The following is a 24,743-nucleotide window of genomic DNA, read 5'->3' as shown; positions in this document are numbered from 1 at the left end:
AAACTGGACCAAGAGGAAAGAAGGTTACCCGACTTGTTACTTCCCTTCTGCAACGTGCTCTCCCTCCAAACGAGAGCAGTGCCACTCAGCTGAAGAGATGCTAACTGGACCTTTGCCTCATCTTCTTCGATCTGTTGATTCCGACAGTAGACCTCTATCTACCTTATCCAATTATTAAGTTTTTCTACACTACATTCCCCATTATACATGGGCAAGTCAAACTTTACATCTAGCTTGAAGAATGGTTTCTTAGATGTATGTTTGAAATCACGATTATAGTGATGAGAACTTTCACATGAAGAAGTAGAGGGAGGAGGCTCTTCTCCACCACCTTGATGATTTTCTAATCTATTGTCATCAACATCTTGCTTCTCGTGCCCAATTTCCTTCTCATACTCTGAAAACAACTTGTCCACTTTCTTTGCCATATTTTAGAATACATTGCGAAAATTTTGTTCCTCTTTCCAACGAGCTTCCTCATTTGCAATGTTTCTTATTCGTTGTGCATGTCCTGCTTCAAGATCAAAGGACTTAAGCTTTCCTTCGCCTTTTTGTAGCTTGTTTCGGGTTAGCATACTCATGAAATTTACATCGACAAAGACCTGCTCTGATACCAAACTGGCTGATAGTTCAGAACATTGTACGCAACAGTAATCTGACCTAGAAGCAGGGGCCAAAACCTTGCCTTGAATAGTAGGGAGGTTCTGAGAGGGTGCAAAAATCTTGATTATCCGAATTGGGTGTTTGAATAGGAATTTTTGCATGGTTTTTCACTAGGATTTCAGTGGTATTGTCTATTTCTGAAGCTGGGCTCTCCATTCTTCGTCCATCTTCCAGCTTGGAGGTATAAGGATTGTACATGAATGTTTCTTGTACTTTTATCTATTTTTATGCCACTTAATGAAAGAAGGCCTCCCCACTATTGAGTAGGGCCCAAAGACGTAGTTCAAATTGGACAAACTCCGTAATATTTGTGTCATGGCTTCTTGCTTATCATGTTATTTATGCATTGTTTTATGTGTTTTTAAGTTCCATGGTTAATAATCTTTGTTTCTTGTAGTTGTAATTCTCATGCATCTATAAGTAAAAGATCTTGGATCAATACCCATAGAGGACAAAATAGGGTAGAGACAACTTGACAGCATAATAAGACAAAACACTATGATGCTTGAGTTTGGAGAAAATCTAGCTCAGAAACTTCCACTTGATGTTTGTCGGTCACGTAGCGGTGCCAATCTTAATACTATGCAATGACATCCCCAAACTATGTGATGGTGTTTGGCTGGAAGTGGAGTCTAGCCTCTATGGCATCCAGGTACAATTTTTTGGAACTAGTTTCTACTTCCCTCATAAACAGGACCACCAATGTAATTGTGCATGTTTTGTCTATTCACATCCAAGTATTCCTCGGTGGAAATATGTCTCAGCTGCTCCAAGTATTCCTCTACCTCCTTTCTGACCTGGTTCCTGTGTTTGGCTTCAGTGAGTGATCCAATTAATGGAATCTTGTGGGTCTTCACGAAGGAATCTAGACTGTTGTATACCCATGCATACGAGGCCTGAATGTTGCCAGTGAAAGAGGTGAGCTACTTGTTTTTTTGGATCAACATCTACACTCTTTCTTTCTCCAGCTCTGCATGTGCCTTCATCTTCTTACCCAAATCAAGTGGTGCCCCTTTGTATCGCATTTTCCATTGATGCATAATAGCGATTGCAACGTACACATTTCTGATAGTTTTGATAAATTCCTTACACTATTTTTGCAAGCCAAGCATGCGAATAACTACCTTATTCACGGTAACCAACTCCTCATAGTGATGTTGCGTGGTCTCTCCGAGTGTCGATGCTTCATGAAGTATCGATGCGTTCATCTCCTCCAAGTGGACCTTTGTGGAAGTTGTGTTATGAGCTGCTATGCGGAGTTGTTCAACCTCTTGCCTAACAATTTGTAATTTCTTTGCCAATTTCTTATTCTTGGCCATCAAACGCCGAGTGTTAGACTTTTTTGCACCTACTAAGGCCAATTTGGCTAAGGAAATGCCTTCAGGATCTATCCTAGTGTTGACCACAATTAACCTTTCTCTCATAAAAGCAAGACATGCGATATCATCCGAAAAATGCTTCTTACGTGCTTGTACAATCTTCTTCTAGAGTTCATCGTACGACATATTGTACGTGTCCATAATCAAATCATCATCAAGAGGAATACCTTTCCCTTCCTTTCCTAGAGCTGAATTTGCTATTGAAAATGGTGGAGACACAATAGTGACCTATTATGTGCTAGGAATCAGGTTGACATCTTGATTCTGTGACTCTAGTTCTGCCTCCATATCATCAATATTTATCATTTTCTTAATCTATTGAGCAAGTTCCTGATCTTACATCTGTCCGCCCTCCTCCTCTACTAACGGCTTGCTCTATTCTTGCTCTTCATCTTGTGTCCACATTGTTTCTTCTTCTATTGCACATTGCCTCTCTTCTTCCTCTTGCTTATGCTTCTCTTCTTGTTCTTGCTTCTGCTTTTCTTCTTCCAATCTCCTCTATTTCTCTTCCCTCTTCCTTCGTTCCTCTCTCTACATACTTTTTCTCCTCCCTACCTCAATTGCTAAAGACACTTTCGTAACCATTGGATCCTCTTTCATCTTGCGTCTTCTTTCTCCCCCTGGGATATGAGAAACATTTCTCTTTACTTTATCTTGCACTAGATTTGTCTCTTCTTCTGTCATTGCTTCTGGAATTGTTGCCTTTTGTGGAGTGGCCTGTGAAGTTCCTGCTATACTGACCAGCTCACAAGGTCTAGAGGTAGTGTAGAAATTCTTTCATGGATCCTCCTCATGCGAGTGAAATGTCCCACTGAGACACTGAAAGTGAATTCTCACATAATGGTTCTTAGAAATACCACGGGGATCATACGAATTAAAGTATCAAGTACAAAATGCAAAATTCTCTATCTCCTTTCCTTCGGTATCCACCACTTTTAGGTTATTTATATCGTATAATTCAATTTTCAGAGGAAGAGTTGGCCAAGATACTTTCTTCTTCCTGTAGCTGATAACCATGTGGTGAGCTGATACGACACTTCTTGCATGATGATTTTTTCAGTGGCACACCTTAGCAAAAAATGAGGTGACTTCTCTCTGCCGAATAATCTAAGGAAGGTTCCATCCGATGAGGAAAACCAATTTGCGATCTCTTATATTGCCTCCATTTCCGTACGTGATATGCAAGATGGTTCTTCCTCAAAGATCATCTTATATAGTGAAATGAGGAAGTGGTTAATTAGCTTCTCCATGACCCCTCAAGATATGCAATCTAAGAGCAACTGGCAGTGGATGTGTATGACAATTTCTCGAGGTGGCCAAGCCCAGTTCCTACTAGGGAATGCATTAGATGCATAAATTGCATCGAGCAAATATGAAGACATATAAAATCTTTTTTTCCCGCCTTTCTAAGGATTCAAGGAATTAGCTACATGGATTCTTAAATGTTTAGCCAACAAATTTGACGTATTGAGTGGCGTCCTATTGTTCACAATCTGGTTTAGAAGAACTACCCACCCTTTCAGAAAGGTCTTTGTGTTCTATTGACCGTGGATTCTGCAAGCTAAGATGATCAACATCTGATAGGCCCTCTTGAGAGACCTTGTCTTATATGTGTTGGTGGGTTTTTGTTGAAAGTTTTATTGCTCCTTCACCCAGCTCTTAACAACATCCCTTCTGACCACATAGTTTTTGGTGGCATAGAACAATGAATCCATGTGTGGTTCTGGCTCAGGAAAGTGATACATATGTTGATAACTTGATGTTGAAAAAGTAGCAAGCCTCCGTCCGTTGGTACTACTCAAATTCATGGTCTTCACATCAATATGTGATATAGTCCAGCCAATGACATCTGCACATGGGAAGGTTGGATATCTACATGAAACCCTATGTAGCCCTAATATCTGAACATTAATATATGCCTGTCAGTCCTCCAGATCTGCTACGAAGTCCTTTGCTGAAAAAGCTTCATTAAATTTCTTCCATGTAAGCTCTGAGTCTTTTTGTACATACAGTTGAGTTTCCGCATATACTCACAAGTTTACTAGCATTTTCTCAACTACTTCCCCCGTAATGCTCTCAATGGTGTCTTTTGAAGAATTTCTCTTGGGTTCCATGGTAATAGTGACTGCTAGAGACAAGTGATCAACAATTGTGGTACCTTTGGGACAGAAAATACACTCATGGCAAGAAAACATTATCCTTTAACAAATCTAACTTCACAACAAGATAAGGCAACAAACTAGTGCACTGGTGAGAAAAATTATGAAATTCTCTTGGGTAAGTGAGGGAGAATGGCAGTGGGAACTGTGTATTGCACAGTCCCAACATCCAAGGGACAACTTGAGGCTTGAGACTGTGCAATGTGCAGTCCAAGCGTAGGCAGTGACTGGGAGAGATTATGCATTTTGCAGTCTTAGTGGCCAAGGGGCAGATTGAACCCTGGAACTGATCAATGTGCATTAGGGCCAGCTTGTACTACATATTGCGCAGTCTCAAAGGCCAAGCCTCAGCTTGTGCTTCTGAACTGCACAATGCCCAGCTGGGAAATGTGAAAAATGACCAAGGAAAGTGTGGATCTGCCCGATGCAAGTGTGGGAAATAAGAATATCTAAGTGATGATGTAAATTTGAGTTAAAATTGACTAAGTAAAGATGAATCAAAGTAGATCAAGTGCAGAAACTTAACAAATGGAAATAAAAAGAAATGTGTGAGGAGAGTCGTCGCAATGACAATCACCGATGTGAAAAAACAAGAAAACCTTTGCGACACTTATGAAAGGCAAACAGAAAACTGAAACAACACTTCTACAAGATAATACAAGTTAAAAACTCATCAACTATGAAGAGAAAAAGAAAAACAACACTCATAGAAGCGAAATGAATAAAAGCGACCGAAAAAACAGCAAAAGATGACAAATGCAAAACTCACCCAAAAAAGCAACAACAACTCCACCAAAGGTTCCTTGATCTCCTTGGGAATGCTAGAGCTCCGAGATTGAATGTGAAAATGATCTCTAAAAGCGTCCATTAAATAGATTTGAGTGAATTAGGGTTTATGACATGCATGCCTAAAATCAAGGAAAAAGCGACACTTTGTGGAAATTTCTAAAAATAGAGACAATTCCACCTTTGGGAAACTAATGATGAATCCCTACTTTCAAGAGATTGATTTTTTACTTTTTATGCTTTTAGGGGAAATTTTCCATGCACACTGTCGAGAAATATTGCGCAATTTCGGGGAACTGGGTAACTTTTCAGCTCAGTACATTGCACAATTTCTGAGCTCATTGATGGATTGCATAGTTTCTAGGCTTAGTGCTAGGATTCTGTCCATGATTACATAGTTTCTGAGCTCAAGGAAAAACTACCAATCTGGATTGCACAATTCCAAGCATCAAGGCTGGTTTGCCCTCATGGATTGCACAATTTCTAGAGGCAAGCCCAAAACTGTTGTAATTCCAAGTAAGGAACTTAGCTCGTGACTTAGAAAGATCGGCTAAGTGTAAAAATAAGCCAACACAAGCATAGATGAAAGAGATAAGTCTCAATAAAAACATGAATACTTTAGGACAATCAAAGGTAAGCTCATGTCAACAGAAAGGAAGGCTCCAAAATCAAATAATGGGCAAAATTTTGGAGGGTTATTGTAGCCGCTACAACAATTGGTGACACACTGGTAGAACTCCAACCCTTTGTATGGTCTTGTCTCATAAAAAACATGTCTAACTCGTTAGGAAGTATTATTCAATTCATTGATTATCGTAGCTTCTTCACTTAGCTTGCATTAAAGATATAGACCCTACCATTCTCTTCATCAACGACATACTAAACCAATCCAAGTCAGACTAAGTTGTTTCAATTGGGGATGAGGAGTATATAAATGTACAAGTGAAAAGAAATGTCAGAATCTTAGTTTTCATCTCTGGTGTTACTTTGCTACCAGCAGACCTAGACAGTACCACAACGAAGTCACTTTAGGGACACAAACATTTATTTTCTTCCACTGATCTTGGACAGTACCCCGACGAAGTTTCTTGCTTCACCTCTCTATGCAAGAAGCCTTTCTCTTCTTGCACATTTATTTTATTTTTTTTCACTTTTTCATTTTTTTCATAGAACTGTGCATAGGCACTTATTTATTTACGATAAGGAAGAGGGATCCCTGACTTATTAAGAGAATAAGAGGTTGTCCCATTAGATAAGGATATTTATATATACCTCTGACACACTTGTTAAGTTTTTCCTCCCCTCCTTACTCAACTCGACTTAACTGACAAGGATTAACCGAAATAAAAGACCGATTAGAGTAGGTGGTACTAGTTAAAGGTTCAATCATCGTGATTCCACTATGGTTTTAGCTAAGAAGAATGTATTTTCCATCAAAGTATTATCGACCGAAAGAATGTAAGACTCATGCAAAGAGAGGGAATAAATAGATAACCAAGCTTTTTCAGTAGCACAACTTTTTCGTGAACTTCACCATGCTTGCTTTAGAAACCAAACACGGTGTCATGCAGAAGCTATTCTACCACTGAAAGAAAATAAATAAATAAAGGAAAGAGCAGAGAAGAAAGTAAATCAAAGCAAACAAAACAAATTTAAACAATAAAGAAAAACAAACAACTACTCCTACTCCTAACCTAATCAGAGAATAGGCCATTCTTACGTGAAATGATACTTTCAATGTAGCCATCGGTGCATTGGCTGGATTATGTTAGCGAGGGAATTCATATCAAGAAATATATTCAATAATAATAATAAACAATAAAGAGAAATAAATACAAACCAAAATGTTTGAAGTTTGAAAGTGCATGCAGAAAAGTAGGAAGGAAACACACACGAAATTCATTCTACAAATGTATTTCGGTGTTTAGACACACTGTGACTTGAAGATATGCAACAACAAACTTTCGAATTGCGGAACTGGGTGAACATAAAGAAAGAAGAAAACTTTCATTTTGCAACAGTGCTTTCCATATATGACTTCTCAAATGACTGAGAGATAGGATCGTGCAATGCGGATGGAGGATGCAAAAATTGTGAGAGAGATTGATTTTCAATGTGTGCAACAGAGTGATGAGGAGCCTTGAAAGATACATCACTATTTTGATCAGAATTGGAACTGATCTCAAGACTGTGAGAACCTGACATAACCATCAACTCAGGCTGAAGTGCCTTGACAACTTGCGAAAGTTCCAAATCATCAGAAGGTAGATCATCAAAGACCAGTGGCTTAGAAAAATCAACAACAGAAAAATCAGAATCATGATCGGATGAATAAGTGAAAAGATCACAAAATCCATGATCAGAAAGTTTAGGATAAAAATAGAGGCATCCTCATGATTTGACGAATCATAAAGAGGGGAAGATGGAAAACAAGAAATTTCACCCTCTAATTTTTCAGAATGATGAGATGATAGATTGGGGAGATTTAAAAGAGAAGATTTTTCCTCTCCACATTCAGATGAAAAATTGACATTCCACGAATTCTAAAAATGATCAAAATTAATGATATGATCAAAAAATAGATTTTCACAAGGTTCAACAGGAATGACAGAATGATGGAAAATGTCAGGATAATGCAGGAGAGGTATGGAAGGAAAAAAATCATCCTTCATCATAGATTCTTGTTTAGATGTGGACTCCCACAAGTGATCATTGTAAATGATATCGCAAGTTTTCTACAGAACGCCAACTCCATCCAGAAATTGATCCTCATGAACATCCAAAGAAACATTCGAAACAGGTGAACACAAAAATTCGCAATCCAAAGGTCTAAAGGATGTTGAAATATGGAAACAAGAATATTCCAATTTAATTTGTCCTTGAATTAAATTGTGAATTAAAATCGAATTTAGTCTTAACAACTACTTGAAAATAATTAATTAATTTATTTTAAATTAATTAGTTGGAGAAATTCAAGTTAGAAGTCTTTCTGAAGTCATGCAAGAGTTATCCCTTAAATTAAGGAGATAAGATTAAGATATATTTGAGTTGTAATTAGTTAACTCAGTTTACTGAGTTGAGTCCATTTAAATTAGTTCCAAATTGTTTGAGAACTAATAGTGAGTTAACAGTCAGTTGATGCATTAATGCACTCAACTAGTGCTACTCCAGTTAACTAAAGATTCCCTCGTTAGAAACTCATGCATGTCTATTCTGAGAAAGACCCAGTTGAGATTAATGTTCAAGGACAGTGTACTATCAATTGCATGTGTTTTCTCATGGAAAAAACTCATTCATGCAGTCAAGGATTCATCCTTGAGGATTGCGCAGTTTTGAAGGAGATCATCCACTTGGTAAAAGGAAAATCATCCACAAGGAACAACGCAAGTAAATAGGAGCTTGGAGGGCAGAGAGGAAGGCTGGAGAGAATCCAAAATTTCCTGTGAGCATTTGTGAGGATTTTACTAAGATATGGTTAGCTGTGAGAGCTAAGGCTTTGTATAATTCCTATGTATTTTCAACATGTATACTAATACAATAGTGTGGGGTTTTTAGCTGAGGCTTTCCCCAAAGTATTTCATGTGTATTGTGCCATTGATTCTTCTTCTTCTGGTTATATTGTTCAGCTCGATCTTTAAGCTTCCACAAATTGACAGTAGAAGTAGGTTATAGTATTCTGCCTTGATTTATATTGCATTATCGGGTTAACCTATCACATATTTTCTACAAAGGAATCAAAGTATGGAGTAGGAGGAGATAACACTTCATCATAAACATCATATTCACAGTCCAAACTTGTGATCGAATTTTTAGTATGTGAGGTGTGAGAAGATGGTGGTAAATCAGTGGATGAATTATCAATTTTTCCCACCTCAACCTGTGGAACTGGAGATGTGCAATTAGAAGGAGACAAAGAGTCACTCGGGACAACAAATTCGTTTGTCACAGATTTTGAAGCTCTAATACCACAGTATGTTGGGAGACTTTTGAAATATGTATATCCTTGCATATTCATCAAAATGTGATTTTTTTTCTTTTTGAATTTCTCTTTCATTAAAGGCCAATCAACATCATCTTCAAAGAATTCAAATAAAAAATGAATGAAACGATCATGAAAATCATCAAGAGATTCATCAGGTGATTTTCACAATTGCATAATTTTCTTGAACACAGATTTATAATAATACCTATCAAAGGCACGAAAAAATTTTGTGGCAAGATGTTCCAAAGAGTGTATAGAAGCGACAAGAAATGTGTAAAACCATTCCCTTATGTACCCTTAGAATGTAAGAGTGAACAACCTACAAGAAACCTCCTCGAAATGAATGTTGTGCTTTATGAAAAATTCAAGAAAACAAGCTATGTGCTCAAAGAAGGTTGTTTCACCCTCACCATTGAATTTCAGATTTGATAAGTCATTAATGATTTCCACTGATAATTTTAATTTTGAAGTTTTAGAAAAACATGTCGAGGCTAAGATATGGGAAGAGGCCATTAATGAGTGTGGAAATTTCAAACATACTTTATGGGCTCAACTTGTCATTTGTCCCTCCTTCAAGCGCCAAAAATGTTGAAGTCCCCGATATGATGTCCCAACTATACCTCACATTGTTTGAATTAGGAGTCCCAATATTGAGGTTTTTAATGATATGCCTTGGTTGCAAAAACACATAGAGTGGTGCACGATGACTTTGGTGGGAGAGAGTGTGTGACCCCGTGGATGGTCAAGTGTGATGCATGGTGGTTCCAACACATGAAGGGAAAAATAAGTGAACCCCTTAAAATTCTGTAATAGTATGCAGCTTGAAAGAAGCCCACGAGCATAATGACATCACAAGATAATATGCAGAATAATACACAAGTTAACAGTGATGAATTAATACAACAAAAAACATTCAACAAGATTGATACAAATGCAAACGAAATAGTTCATAAGCATAAGTGTAAGTTAAATAACATACATTGCAAATACAACAAGAATAATCCTACTATATTCACAACATATGCATGAAAATGTGTCGAATCTGAGATTTTATTAAAAGTTAAAGTTCTAATCATACATACACCATTGCTAAGCCACTAGCCCCAATAGTGGAACATGAAGTCAATAACACTTTCTCCTCCAAAGAAGTATACTCCCTCTATGTTACGAAGAAGCCAAGGCTCTCACAAAACTCCCAAGCTCTTTCTAAGCCTAAGCCTAGCCAAAATGTTGGCTCACAAAATCCATTTACATGAGTTATGAGGTTATATTTATAACAAGAGGGGGTGTCTCTTCAACTCCCCTTTATGATCTTTGGACTACCCTCATGTCCCTTCAACTTCTTTACAAAATAACTCATTACATTACATCATGACTCTTCATGTTCGAATATCGACACTTGGAATTCCATTTTACAATTAATTACAAATAATATTACATTTTACATTCATACCCATATAAGACAAAATAGGGTAGAGACAACTTGACAGCCTAACAAGACAAAACACTATGATGCTTGAGTTTGGGGAAACTCTAGCTCAATAACTTCCACTTGATGTTTGTTGGTCACGTCGCGGTGCCAAGCTTGGTAATGTGTGATGACATCCTCAAACTGTGTGACGGTGTCTCGATAGAAGTGGACTCTAGCATCTGGGTACAATGCTTTGGAACAAGTTTCTACTTCCCTCCAAAGCATGATCAACATTGTCCACACTTGGATAGGACCACCAATGTAATTGTGCATGTTCCGTCTATTCACCTCCAACTCCTCCTTGGTGGAAATCTGTCTCAGCAGCTCCAAGTATTCCTCTACCTCCTTTCTGACGCGATTCCTGTGTTTGGATTCAATGAGTGATACAATTGATGGGATCTTGTGGGTCTTCATGAAGGAATTTAGACTATTGTATATCACTGCATAGGGGCCTAAATGTTGCCAATGAATGAGGTGAGTTGCTTGTTGTTCGGTATCATCATCTACACTCTTTCTTTCTCCAGCTATACCTATGGCTTCATCTTCTTACCCAAATCAAGTGGTTCCCCTTTGTATCGCATTGTCCATTCATGCACGATAGTGATTTCATATTTCACATTTCTAAGAGTTTTTATGAAGTCCTTACATTACTCTACAAGCCAAGCATGTGGAAAAATTCCTTATGCACAGTAACTAGCTCCTCGTAGGGATCCCGCATGGTCTCTCCAAGTGCTGATACTTCATGAAGTATCAATGCCTTCATCTCCTCCAAGTGGACCTATGTGGAAGTTACATTATGAGTTTTTGTGTGGAGTTGTTCAACCACTTTCCTGGAAACCTAAAATTTCTTTGCCAATTTCTTATTCTCAGCCATCAAACACTGAGTGTTCGACTTTGCTACACCTGCAAAGGTCAATTTGGCTGAGGAAATGGCTTCTTGATTGCTCCTAGTGTTGAATACAATTACCCTATCTCTCATAAAAACAGGAGATGCAAGATCATCCATAAAATTATTCTTACACACTTATACAATCTTGTTCTGGAGATCATTGTATGACAGATTGTACGTGTCCATAAACAAATCATCATCAAGAGGAATAACTTCCCCTTCCTCACTTGGAGTTGACTTCGATGCCAAAAGTGGTGGAGACTGAATAGTGACCTATTGTGTGCTTGGCATCAGGTCGAAATCTTAATTCTGCGGCTCCAGTTCTACCTCTGTATCATCAATCTCTATCATTTTCTCAATCTACTGAGCAAGCTCCTGAACCTGCATTTGTCTACCCTCCTCTACTGGTGGCTACTTTATTCTTGTTCTTCATCTTATGTCTGTGTTGTTTCTTCAGCTACTGCGTGTTTCCTATCTTCTTCCTCCTGCTTCTGCTTCTCCTCTTGTTCTTTTTTCTATTTTTCTTCCTCCAATCTCCTTTGTTGATCTTCCTTCTTCCTATGTTCTTCTCTCTTCATCCTTTGTTTCATCGCTGCCTCAATTGATAAAGCCATTTTCATAACCATTGTATATTCTTTCATCTTGTGACTTATTTCTCCCCCTTTGTTGTGAGAAACCTTTCTCTTTCCTTTATCCTACACAGGGTTTCTCCCTTATGCTGTCACTGCTTCTAGAGTTGTTGCCTTCGTTGGAGTGACATGTGAAGTTCCTGCTATACTGACGGGCTTGTGGGATTTGGAGGCATTGTAGCAATTCCTCCATGGATCCTCCTCCTACGAGTGAAATGTCCCACTGAACCATTGAAAATGAATTCTCTCACTGTGGTTCTTGCAAATACCATGTGGATCATATGGATTAAAGTCTTGAGTACCGAATGAAAACTTCTTTGTCGCCTTTCCCTCAGTTTCTGAAACTTTCAGGTTCTTTATCTCATAAAATGCATATGAAGAGTTGGCCAAGGTGCTTTCTTATTCCTGTGCAATGTAGCTGATAACCCTATGGTGAGATGATACAACACTTATTTTTTGACGAGCTTGTTAGTGGCATACCTTGGCAAAACATGCGGCGACTTCTCTCCACCAAATACTCTAACGAAGGTGCCATGCGATGAGGCAATCCAATCTTCATTATCTAATATTGCCTCCATTTTCAGAAGTGACATGCAAGGTGGTTCTTCCTCAAAGATCATCTTATATAGAGGAATGAGGAAGTGGTCAGTTAGCTTCTCCATAACCCATCGATGGCTACAATACGAGAGCAACTTGTAGTGGATGTGCACGATAATTTCTTGAGGTGACAAAGCCCAGTTCATACCATGGAATGGATTATGTGCACTAATTTCATCCAACAAATATACAAATATATAAAATATTTCTTGCCTTCCCTTGGGAGGATTTAGGGTGTTACCTACATGGATCCTTAACTGTTGAGCCAACAAATCTGACCAGTTGAGTGGCTTCCCATTATTCACAATCTAGTTCAGAAGAATTGCCCACCCTTCTGGAAAGGTCTCTGTGTTCTTCTGACTGTGGATTCTACAAGCTAATATGATCAACATCTAATAGGCCCTCCTAAGAGACCTTGTCTTATATGTGTTGGTGGGTGTTTGTCAAAACTTTGATGGCTCCTTCACCCAACTCTTAACAACATCCCTTGTGACCACATAGTTTTTGGTGGCATAGAAGAGTGAATCCATGCGTGCTTCTGGATCAAGAAAGTGATACATACTTTGATAATATGCTTCCAAAAAAGTAGCAAGCCTCCATCCGCTAGTACTACTCAAAGTCATGGTCTTCACATCAATATGTGAGACAATCCAACTGATGACATATGCACATACGAAGTCTGGATATCTGCATGCAACCCTGTCTAGCCCTGAACTCTGGACATTAATATATGCTTGTCAATCCTCCAGATATGTAGTGAAGTCCTTTACTGAAAAATCTTCATTAACATTCTTCCATGTAAGATCTGAGTCTTTTTCTACATACAACTGAGTGTCCATGTATACTAGCAAGTTTATTGGTGTTTTCTCAACTGCTTCCCTGGTACTGTTCTCAGTAGTGTATTTTGAAGCAGTTCTCTTGGGTGCCATGGTAACAATGATTGTTGGAGAGAAGTGCTCAAAAACTATGGTACATGCGGGACAAAAAATACGATCATGCAAAGCAAACATTATCCTTTCACAAATCTAACTTCACAGCAAGATAAGGCATCAAACTGGTGCACTGGTGAGAAAAATTGTGAATTCTCTTAGGTAAGTGAGGGAGACTGGTAGTGGGAATTGCATATTACACAGTCCCAATATCCAAGGGACAAGCTGAGGCTTGAAACTACACAATGCACAGTCGTAGCCCGGGTAGTGACTGGGAGAGACTACACATTACACAGTGTTAATGTCTAAGGGGCAGACTGAGCATTGGAATTGTGTAATGTATAGTTGGGCTAGCATGTACTACGCACTGCGTAGTCTCATAGGACAAGCCTCATCTTGTGCTTCTGAACTGCACAATGCCCAACTGGACACTGTTAAAAATGGTCAAGGAAAGTGTGGATCTTCCCGGTGAAATTGTGGTAAACAAGCATATCTAAGTGTTTATGTGAATTTGAGTGCAGATATGACTAAGTAAAGATGAATCAAAGTAGATCAAGTTCAGAAACTTAACAAATATAAAGAAACAAATGTGTGAGGATATTTGACACAACGACAATTGTTGGTGTGAAAAAAGAAGAAAATTAATGTGACACTTATGAAAGGCAAACAAAAAACTGAAACAACACTTCTACAAGCTAATACAAGTTAAAATGCCTGAAACTACAAGGAAAAATAAGAAAAACAACACTCATAGAAGTGAAACGACAAAAAACGATAGAAAAGTGGCAAAAGACGACAAAAGCAAAACTCACCTGGAAAAGCGATGACAACTCCACCGAAGGTTCCTTGATCTCCTTGGGAATGCTAGATATCCAATATCAAATGTGCAAATGTTCTCTAGAGGCATCCATTAAATATATTTGAACAAATTAGGGTTTATGACACACATGCCTAAAATAAAGGAAAAAGCGACACTTGGGGGAAATTTCTAAAAATAGAGACATGGTCACCTTCGAGAAACTAATGGTGAATCCCTACTTTTGAGGGATTTCATTTTTTCTTTTTTTCTTTTCCGCTTTTTTTTCTTTTTCGAGAAACTTTCCATGCACACTGTCAGGAAAAATTGCACAATTCTGGGCAATTGGGCAATTTTCCGGTTCAGTGCGTTTCGAATTTCTGAGCTCAGTGATGGATTGCACAGTTTTTGGGTTGCCTTCTATGACTGTGCATTTTTTGAGCTCAAGGCATAATTGTCAGTCTATATTGCGCAATTCCAAACCTCAAGGCTTGGAATTCCTAGAACTATTGTAAGGCCAAGTTAGGAAGTTAGATTGTGACTTAGAAAGATTAGCTAAGTTAAAAAAAAATAAAAAAAATCAAACACAAGTAGATATGAAAGAGACAAGTCTCAATCAAAACATGAATACTTGAGGATAGTCAAAGGTAAACTCATGTAAACATAAAGGAAGGCTGCAAAATTAAATCATAGGAAAATTTTTGGAGGGTGGTTGAACCGCTACAACAACATGTTTTATAATTTTTTTCTTTATATATGTTTTCTATAGGTGGGGACTATGTTGCTCATAGCCCTTGTTTGAATAATAATTTAGTTAGAATGAATATATATGAACTATCTATGAAATAGAAAATATTTATGGTAATTTTAGAATTATAGTTTCAACCATATTAAACTTTGTAATTAAAAAAAAAAAAATTGCATTTTTTATTAAAGTAAGTCATTTTGCATGTAATTTCATATATAAAATTTTTATATAAGTTAACCAATACATAATCTATAGTAAATGCCATTTCTTAAAAGTAAACATCATGATGATAATGATCTAACAAGCATAAACATCATCTAAAATACACATTCAAATTCACTAACATCATCTAATTATATACACCTTTAGCACATATAAATGTCATTAGCTAGCACACAAATCTAATGATCTAACGGGGCATCATCATCATGATCACATCTAACAAAACAAAGGCATTGTCTAACATCATCACCACACACATCCTCAAATATACATCTCATGTCAAATAACTGTTATAACATACACATCTATCTACAAGCACATTAAATGAACATATCTAACATGGCCTCATAATATACACATCAACACCAACATATAAATTAAGTACATCACCATATATATATATATATAGACACACACACACACACAAAAAAACAAGTCAAATAACTACTATAAAATATCTTATACAACAATACTAATGGCAACCTGGTCTATAGCAGAAGACGATGGATGGTCAACTGCCTCAAGAGTTGAAGAATGAGGTGGAGGAGGAGGTGGTTGGTCTGCTTTTTGAGGAGAAACATGAGGCAATGGGTGATTATGATGTTAATGAGGAGGAGGTGGAGTATTACCAGAAGGATCACCACCTTGATCATCATCCAATGGGGTAGTACGTCTGGGTGAATATTATGTATCTACTACATGGCCATCTCGGGGAGGTGGAGTACTACTAAACGAATCACCACCTTGATCATCATGATCCGATAGGGTAGTACTTGGTGAAGATTGTGTATTTGTTGCATGGCTTACATGCCTCGTTAATGTCAGTATAAACTGGGTAGCATTGATGATATGACACATAAGACTAATTATATCGCATGACAAGTCCTTCCAGATCTCTAGGAGCCTAGGATCTGCCCTGACATAGGGTGGACTCCCGCCTCAACTGAAAGTCAAGAGAGTCGGTCACCCAACTCCATCCTGAATCCAATATTAGGCCTATGGCATAGCCACATTCCCGTGTGTATATGCATCTAATCAAGACATCCCTCACCCTTTGCGGCCTCAACAATCTCCACATCTGTATCATGTGGGGGAGGATGCATGTCCCCAATGAATGCACCAATTGTCTAAAAAATATATAATACACAACAATAATTGGACAAATTCATTAAACAATTTAATAAAATAAGTTAAATAATGTGCTAGAATACATTTTATTCTAATTTATTAAGACAATAAAATAAAAATAAATTAATTTAAAGAAAACCCTAATATTACCTTTATCATCTACTGGCTCATCATGTGTGAAGAGGATGTTGGGACACTGTCACCAATCCATCCCCACGTAAGGACACAACACCGAGATGAACATGTGGTTGACCTCACTGGCCAATAGCCCCTGTGTGTCAGTGGAAATCCTAGCCGGATACTCCAACTGGCCCCTCTTGGGCATCATCTCACCCCACATACGCTTCTGCACCTTAATCATCATTCTAGGAGGGCGACGGTCAAAAGTAGGCCTTGTCTCTAGAAACATCTCAAAAAATAAAAACAAAAATATTTGAAGAAAAATGAAAGTTCGCCCTCCCATGTATAATAGCATGACATCTATCTAAAGCTATACAAAATTTTCACACAAAAAATGGCAGACAATTTGATACATTGTGGCCTATGTATCAAAGAATCAACAGAAAACAAAAGAGGGAAACTAATGTGTTTCCCATCACTAGTAGAGTGTGCAGTGGTACTCACTAATAGTGACAGGCACCTATCCTCCTATGCACCAAAAGAAGTGATCTGTAGTTGTCCACCAGACACCTGAAAATATGCTAAATAAACTACATGATCCCTAATATATCTTTGAGAGTAGAGAAGGTGATGCTCTGCTACAACATCATGGGGGAAATCAGGGAACTGGGGAAATCCTCCCCTCTACTGGATAGGCCAGTGATAAAATAATTTTTCTCCTCAGTGGGCTCATACCACATGTCATGACCGACACAAAAATCTTATATGTGGACATCCCACCGACGGATCAGTTGTGCCAACAACTCGGAGTGCCCCTTCAGGGATGTATCCTCCTCATAGTACTTAAGGAGGCCTACATTCCTCAAGAGGACTTAGATCACTCTGGTAATAGGGTGAGAGTACAAATCCCTCTTCCTCTCTCATGCCTCCCACTCTCATATCATATTGTATAGATCAACTCTTTGCTATTACTGTTATTTCTCCTCTCTTCTCTAGTGTCTCTGCATAATTGACATATAAAATACATCAAGCTAATAAATAAAACATAATTTTATTTTTTTTTAATGAAAAATGTGTTTATAAATATGGACATACAACTTTCAATTAAAAAAAAAAATCAACCTCGGTGCTTCAAAAAAACAGGAACGCACAACAAATGGTACGCCAAAAAAATAGTTCGTACATCGACTTGACGCACCACTTTCGATTCGCATATATACATAACATTAATTTTTTTTATTTTTCAATGCGGTGCTTTGGCATAAAAATTTTCACTTGTGCATTAATTTTATGTCAACAAAACACCAAAATGTTCACATTAACGAACACACTGAGTTATAATTTTTTAATATTAATCAGTGTGTTTGGAAAAAATAAATGCACCAGGAAGTTACTATTATCAGCTACACCACTGTAAAAATTATAAATTTTAAACTAGTTCTTCATGGAACTTCACGTCCAAGCGCATTTCCATTTACCTAATGCACCGAAACACTAACGATGTGTTAATGTTATGCACTGACTTGTGGTGCACCTTGTAAATTTATAGGGTGCATTGTGAGCAATGCGAGCCGAACATCATGAACGCACCGTACAAAACATAAATAAACAAACAAACATTTTTTTACTTAATTTTGAATTCTACTCGGCTAAAAGATTATGCTAGGGGGAAACATAGACATTACCTAGACATTTGCTCGTTGGGGAGGCATGGTTTCCACGTAAATGAAAAACAATGTTGACCATTGTTTGACAAAATTAAAAATGCACACAGTGAGTAAGTGATGGAAGGATGACAAGCAAGGGAAGCATCGATGGCAAGCCACTTCACAAAGGAAAATGGTGCACCAGTGCTTGAGAGCTCTACAACACTACAAATGGTAAAATTAAATTTTATGACCGGTAAGTTTTATTTATTTATTTAACCCTATTCTGATGTGCTCAACTGATCAATGTGTTGATGTAGAGCATTTATGAAGCGCACTATGGTTTTTTAAACTAAAGACCCTATCGTAGTGCACCATGTAATTTACACACTAGGGCATGTCAAAACAATAAGAACATTGATGCTTTGTGGGAGTATAGCACCGAAATGGTGAAAATGAATTTTACGACTGACATTTTTTTAAATTTAACCTGTGTTCGGTGCTATCGAGTAGTATACGCATCAATGCTTCGGTTTCCCCTACTGCACCACTATTTTAAAATTAAAAACCTTGCAACGATGCACCATGTTCTATATGCACCAGGGCGTTTCGAAAAGCTAAAATCACCGAGGCTTTATGGGAGTACAACACCAGAATGGTGGAAATGAACTGTATAACTGACATTTTTTTAAATTTATACTAGTCTGGTGCTATCAAGTAGTGCACACACCGACGCTCCAAAGTTACTTAGCGCACTGTTAGTTTTTTATTTTTAAAAAATTAGCCCTTGAACGATGCACCATTGTCTATTAAGCACTAAGACGTATAGTTTTATTAATGGTACCGATGCTTATTATATGAGTAGCGCACCGTTGTTTTTTAAATTAAAAACCTTGCCCTGGTGCACCACATTTTTATGCACAAGGGATTTCATAAAATGGGAAAGCACCAATGTTGTATGTGAGTATAGCCACAAAATGGTGAAAATGAATTTTACGATCGGTATTTTTTTAAAATTTAACCCTTGTCCGATGCTATCAAATAGTATACACATTGCTGCACCTTATATACATAGTGCACTGTTGTTTATATTTGTATAAAGAATAACCCTACAATGGTGCACCATTTTATATTAAGCATCAGATCCTTCAATTCAATTAACAACATCAATGCGTATAATATAATCAATGCACGACCATTTTTAAATTAAAATCCCCACAATGGTGCACCATATTGTTTATGCACTGAGGCATTCTTATATGGGTTTAACACTGAGGCGTCGTGAGATTATAACACCGAACTGGGAAAATTTATTTTTATGACCAACATTTTTTTAAAATTTAACCCTTTTTCGTTACTATCGAGTAGTATATGCACTTATGTGCATTATGAACTTAGCGTACCATTATTTTTTATTTTTATACAAAATAAATCTGTCACGGTGCACCATATGCCATTAAGCACCAATGCGTATAGCTACATTAACATAATAGTGATTTAGTGTATTAGAGACGCACTGTTAAAAAACATCCACTAAAACATCTGCCCACCCAAATCCACAAGTGGCCTCCAGCACAAACAGAGTTTTGGGTTTTTTTCATAGGGGCTTTCGCAAAAAACTCCGCTAGAGGGTCTTTTCCTTGTAGTGTATAACATATGCACTTATGTGCATTAAGAACTTAGCGTACCATTATTTTTTATTTTTATAAAAAATAAATCTGTCACGATGCACCATATGCCATTAAGCACCAAAGCGTATAGGTACATTAACCTAATAGTAATTTAGTGTATTAGATACGCACCATTAAAAAACATCCACTAAAACATCCGCCCGTCCAAATCCACTAGTGGCCTCCAGTACAAACAGATTTTTGGGTTTTTTTATAGAGGCTTCTGCAAAAACCTCCGCTAGAGGGTATTTTCCTTGCAGTGTATAACACTGTAAATTTGGAAAATAGAGTAAGTGAAACACAATATTCAGAAACAAAGTAAATATATTCATCATATTTATGAGTTGAAACACTATCACGAAACAAAGTTACTAATCAAAGTGGTGAGTTACAACAATGTAAAAAAACAATGTTATTTATCAGGTTAATGAGTTGCAACAATGTAAAGAAATAAAGTTATTTATAAAATTAGTGAGTTGCAGCAAAACAAAGTTACTTATTGGACTAACAAGTTGCAGCAGAAACAAAGTTACTTATCAGACTAGTGAGTTATTATTAGTTAAGAAAAATATATAAATGAAACTAGAAACTAATCTGTATGGCTACAAGTAGTACCAAACTATGGAGTGGGCGCTACCTCATTAGGTGAGGTATTGTTTATAAAAACATATTTCCTAAGTTAGTAGCACACCATTCGCACATATTAAAATAAGAAATGAAACATAACCATGAGCTTTATATTACCATAAACTCAGAATGCAAATTACAATTAATCATCCTTCCTCTTGACTCAAGTAGAGTAGGGTGCTTTTATACACAATATTGTATTCTCAATTTGATTAAGAGGTCAAAGGAAAACCATGAGAATCTTCAAATTCTCAAGTTGTTCCTTCTCGGTTACAACATTTTCACCAAAAACTAGAAAATATCAGACACATGTTACCTCATTTAGTTGTTGTGATAGGTGGCATTTGGGTTGATCTTCTAGTGCAGTCAAATTTTCCTTGTAGGCATCCAATTACATTTTCTCACATTCTTTATTGTGTTATCAAATGGTCAACTTGTAATCTGTTGATGATAAGTTATGTGGATGGAGGTTGGCTAGAGGTGTGTTATGATAGTTGTCCCTGAGTTGTAGTAGTTATCCTACAAAATCAACTATCAACATGTTGGAACAACAAACTTAGGCATGTTACAACACCAATTTTGTTGGCTTTGTCGTGTTGCAACACTACGCTCTGTCATGTTGTAGTGATGTGTTGTAGAAGTGAACCCTATTCATGTTACAACAGTGGGAGTTCTAGTTCCTACTCTTTAGTCATGTTGTAACAGTGGGAGTTGTAACACCTTCTCTTTATTTTTATTGTAGTAGTGGGTGTTATAGCAACATATTGCAACAATGAGGTGCCTAGGGAATTGTAAAAAAGATATTTTACTGCTACTTCAAGAGTACCTATATGAAGTGATTCTAATGGATTCTCACAAGTTAGCATAAAAAGGAAAATTCCTTCCTATATACATAACAATGAGCATTAAAGTCACATAATTGGAAGATAATTGTACCTTGATAAAAATGCATCAATATAGCTAAAATAGGTAATGGGATGGTATGTGTTGGACCCATAGATTTAACTCTTTTTATCACCATTCCTAGCACTTATTTTGCTTACCATACTCTTAGAAGCATGCTATATTCACTATATTATACTCCATTGCTATCATTTTGATATGAAATCATGCTTTGAGCTACAAAGATTAAATATTATTAAAGTCCAAGGTAAATTGTCCTTTATTTTTATATTTTAATGCATTCTTTTTATAAAAGTGATTTAAATGTTATAGCTACAAAATTAGAAATAATCTAACCAATCACTGGTTTCATAGCTGAGTTGCAAACATATATGGGTACGAGAATGACAAGGCAAGATCATGAGTTGAAACACATGGAAAATGATAACCTTAATCTTCTCCACATGTTAGATTCAAGCCAACACTTTTCAGATACATGTGAGAGTAAAGTCAAAGACACAATTAAAGCGATGACAGAGTATGATAGGGTATGTGAATCAACAAGTGATGTTACCTTTGGTTGCAAATCATATCCATAAGAATCATGATTTATTTGATATCGATATCTTGTATGAGAAATTCATGAATCTAAACATGATTTTTTCATATGTGGATCACAACCTTAAACCTTTTTTTTGTTTTGTTTTAAAACCCAATATCTTAGCTAAATTGTTCTAGAATATCACACTAGATCTCTAATGATTTGTATTAAAATTATAAAAATTCCTATGGTTGTGAATGATGAAATCAATATTTTTTTTTTAGAAAACAGTCTTTGATATTGTTAATACAAAATCTATGTTGTTGTTCAAGAGCTAACTCATATGTGAAATTACATTTCATGAGAAATTCCATATCTTAGAAGTTTCTTTGACAGTTGTTGGCTTGAGGGGGCCTGACCCAGGTTCATCATTAGTTAGCCAAACAAATCCCTACACTATTGTCCCTTTCGGCATCAGCCCGTGGAGCTTGGACTGAAGTCTTACCCGAAGCAGTATGGGGGGATGTTGGAACCAATTTTCTGCACCCTTGAGATGGATGTGATGTCGATTTATTCTGGCTATACCTACCTTTGTGCAAGTTGCTTAGACCTCTGTTCCACCCTTTAGTACCTTCGCAAAGGGGTACAATTGGTTTTCACGCAGCCCTCACCAGCGGCTCAGGGACTTTCGCGCTACTAGGGCAGCGAACTACGATATCTCCCAAACTAGGCTAAGTGTCTTATTTACCTTATTAACCGATTTTAGTTAGCTTCATGAAAACATATGTTCTTACTTGCATTTACTTAACTAATACATTTACATATATTTGTGCATCATATAAGCATTATAAGTGAAATTCATAGGCAACATAACAAGAAGCATAAACATGAGATAAAGATGCAGAAATTATAGAATCCTTCTCTTTATTGATAATTCCGGACAATTACAGACTCAACCCACCCTACGCACTCAGCTGCAAACTTCTAGGCTTCTACGCACTCAGTTGTAGAGCCTCCACCTATGCTACGACCCAAACTTAGACTTTTACCTCAGAGCTATCTCTCATACATGTTGATGCTTCATTATTCTGGCTACTTAGAGCTTAGCTCTATTTATACAATCCCATGCTCCACGAACCATGGGTAGATCTTTTACAGCCGACATTACATTTCCAAAATAAGGGCGGACAACCCTATGAATCTTTAACACCTACGCGCTCCATGACCACAAAATGTGGAGTCTTTACACTTGGATTACAAAATTTGACATCCTGCGCCCAACAACAGTCTAAGCTTTTATGAGCTCTTTACTAGTGCATAACTGAGGTAAGATTTCCCCTTGTGTAAGGAATGTTTTGCTTTCATTTCATTTGTGTTCTTTTTGTTACAATTAGTTGAATGTGTTTTGGTTTTATGTTTTAATTTTTGTTATTTATAGTTTTGTTTGGCAACACAACACAATGAAGGCTATTCATATGTGTCATCCAATTGATTAAATACTTGTTTCTTTTCAATTTTGAATCCTTTGAATTATAAATTAAATGATTAAATGATTTTGTGACTTATTTATAACAAAACCTTTACATAGAGATGGTTTAAAATTGACTAGAATTAGGACTGTGTTGATTTAAATTACAATTAATTTTCATAGTTAAGGTTTTTGTTTCCAATAATTAATGATAGGTAGCCTAAAAAGTAATCTTCAAGTTAGAAACTTAGTCCTACATGTATTGTGCATTACACTTCACAAGTTTACAAACTCGAATTGACGAATTAAATGCAACATAATTCTAGTTCAAAAGCATTGGTTGACAATATGAAACTGGAAAAAAGGTACTCAAAAGGTGTTGATGGGCATTAAGAAGATGTTAATTTGGGCGCCCCTCATCCATTTAAACATCTCATGCCCACAAGAGTTAAGAATTGTGTTTAGTGCCACAATTAACGATCAACTGAGGTAGTTTGCAACATGGTCGGCGTTGCTCTTCTTGTTCTTGATGTTCAAGTGAAATTGTTGTAGGTATGTGTACTATTTATGATGGTGATAATTCTATAACTTTACTTTTTTTTTTGCATGAATTATAAAGGCCTGTGATCAACGTGGATGATCATTTCATTCCCAAGAATATAATGCTTCCATTGTTGGCATGCCTACATAATGGAGTACATTTCCTTCTCATAGGTGGGGTATGTCCTGACAGTATAAGAGAGAATTTCACTATGATATACTACAATATGTCCTTGTTGAGTGAGGACTACACTAATAGCGTAGTTAGAGGCATATGTCTCAATCTCAAAGGGTTAAGTAGGTATAGAAGTTTGAGGATGAGTGCAGAGCAAAGGCAATGTTTCAAATCCTTGAAAGCTTTCTATTGTGATTTAGGCCAGGAAAAAATTATTTTAGCTCCACCCCTAGTTACTTGGCTTAAGGGACAAGTGATATAAGAGAACCCCAACATGAACCTTTGGTAGAAGTTAGCAAGGCCTAAGAAGCTACAAGGCTTTGTTAAGGTAGTTGGGCTTGGCCAATAATGGATGACTTTGATCTTGGCTAAATCCACATGCACCCCATATTCATCGATAATGTATCCCAAATACTAAATTCACTACATGCTAAGGGAGAATTTCTCCATATTGGCATAAACTTGTGTTTTCATAGGGTTCGTACAACCTACTAAATGTGTTGCAAATGTTATTACCAAATTCAACTAAAGATGAGAATGTCATCCAAATACACAACCAAAAAAGAGATTGTTAATGACCATAGGATATCATCCATCATCCTCGTGAATGTTGTTGGAGCACTAGTTAAGCTAAAGGGAATGACCATCCACTCAAAAAGGCCTTCTTTACATTTGAAGGTTTTTTTCCATACATTA

Source organism: Pinus tabuliformis, chromosome J (assembly GCF_031772625.1).
Source record: "Pinus tabuliformis cultivar Carrire ecotype Pingquan chromosome J, CPIR1, whole genome shotgun sequence".
NCBI classification, from domain to species: domain Eukaryota; kingdom Viridiplantae; phylum Streptophyta; class Pinopsida; order Pinales; family Pinaceae; genus Pinus; species Pinus tabuliformis.
Note: the sequence above shows the minus strand (reverse complement) of the source record.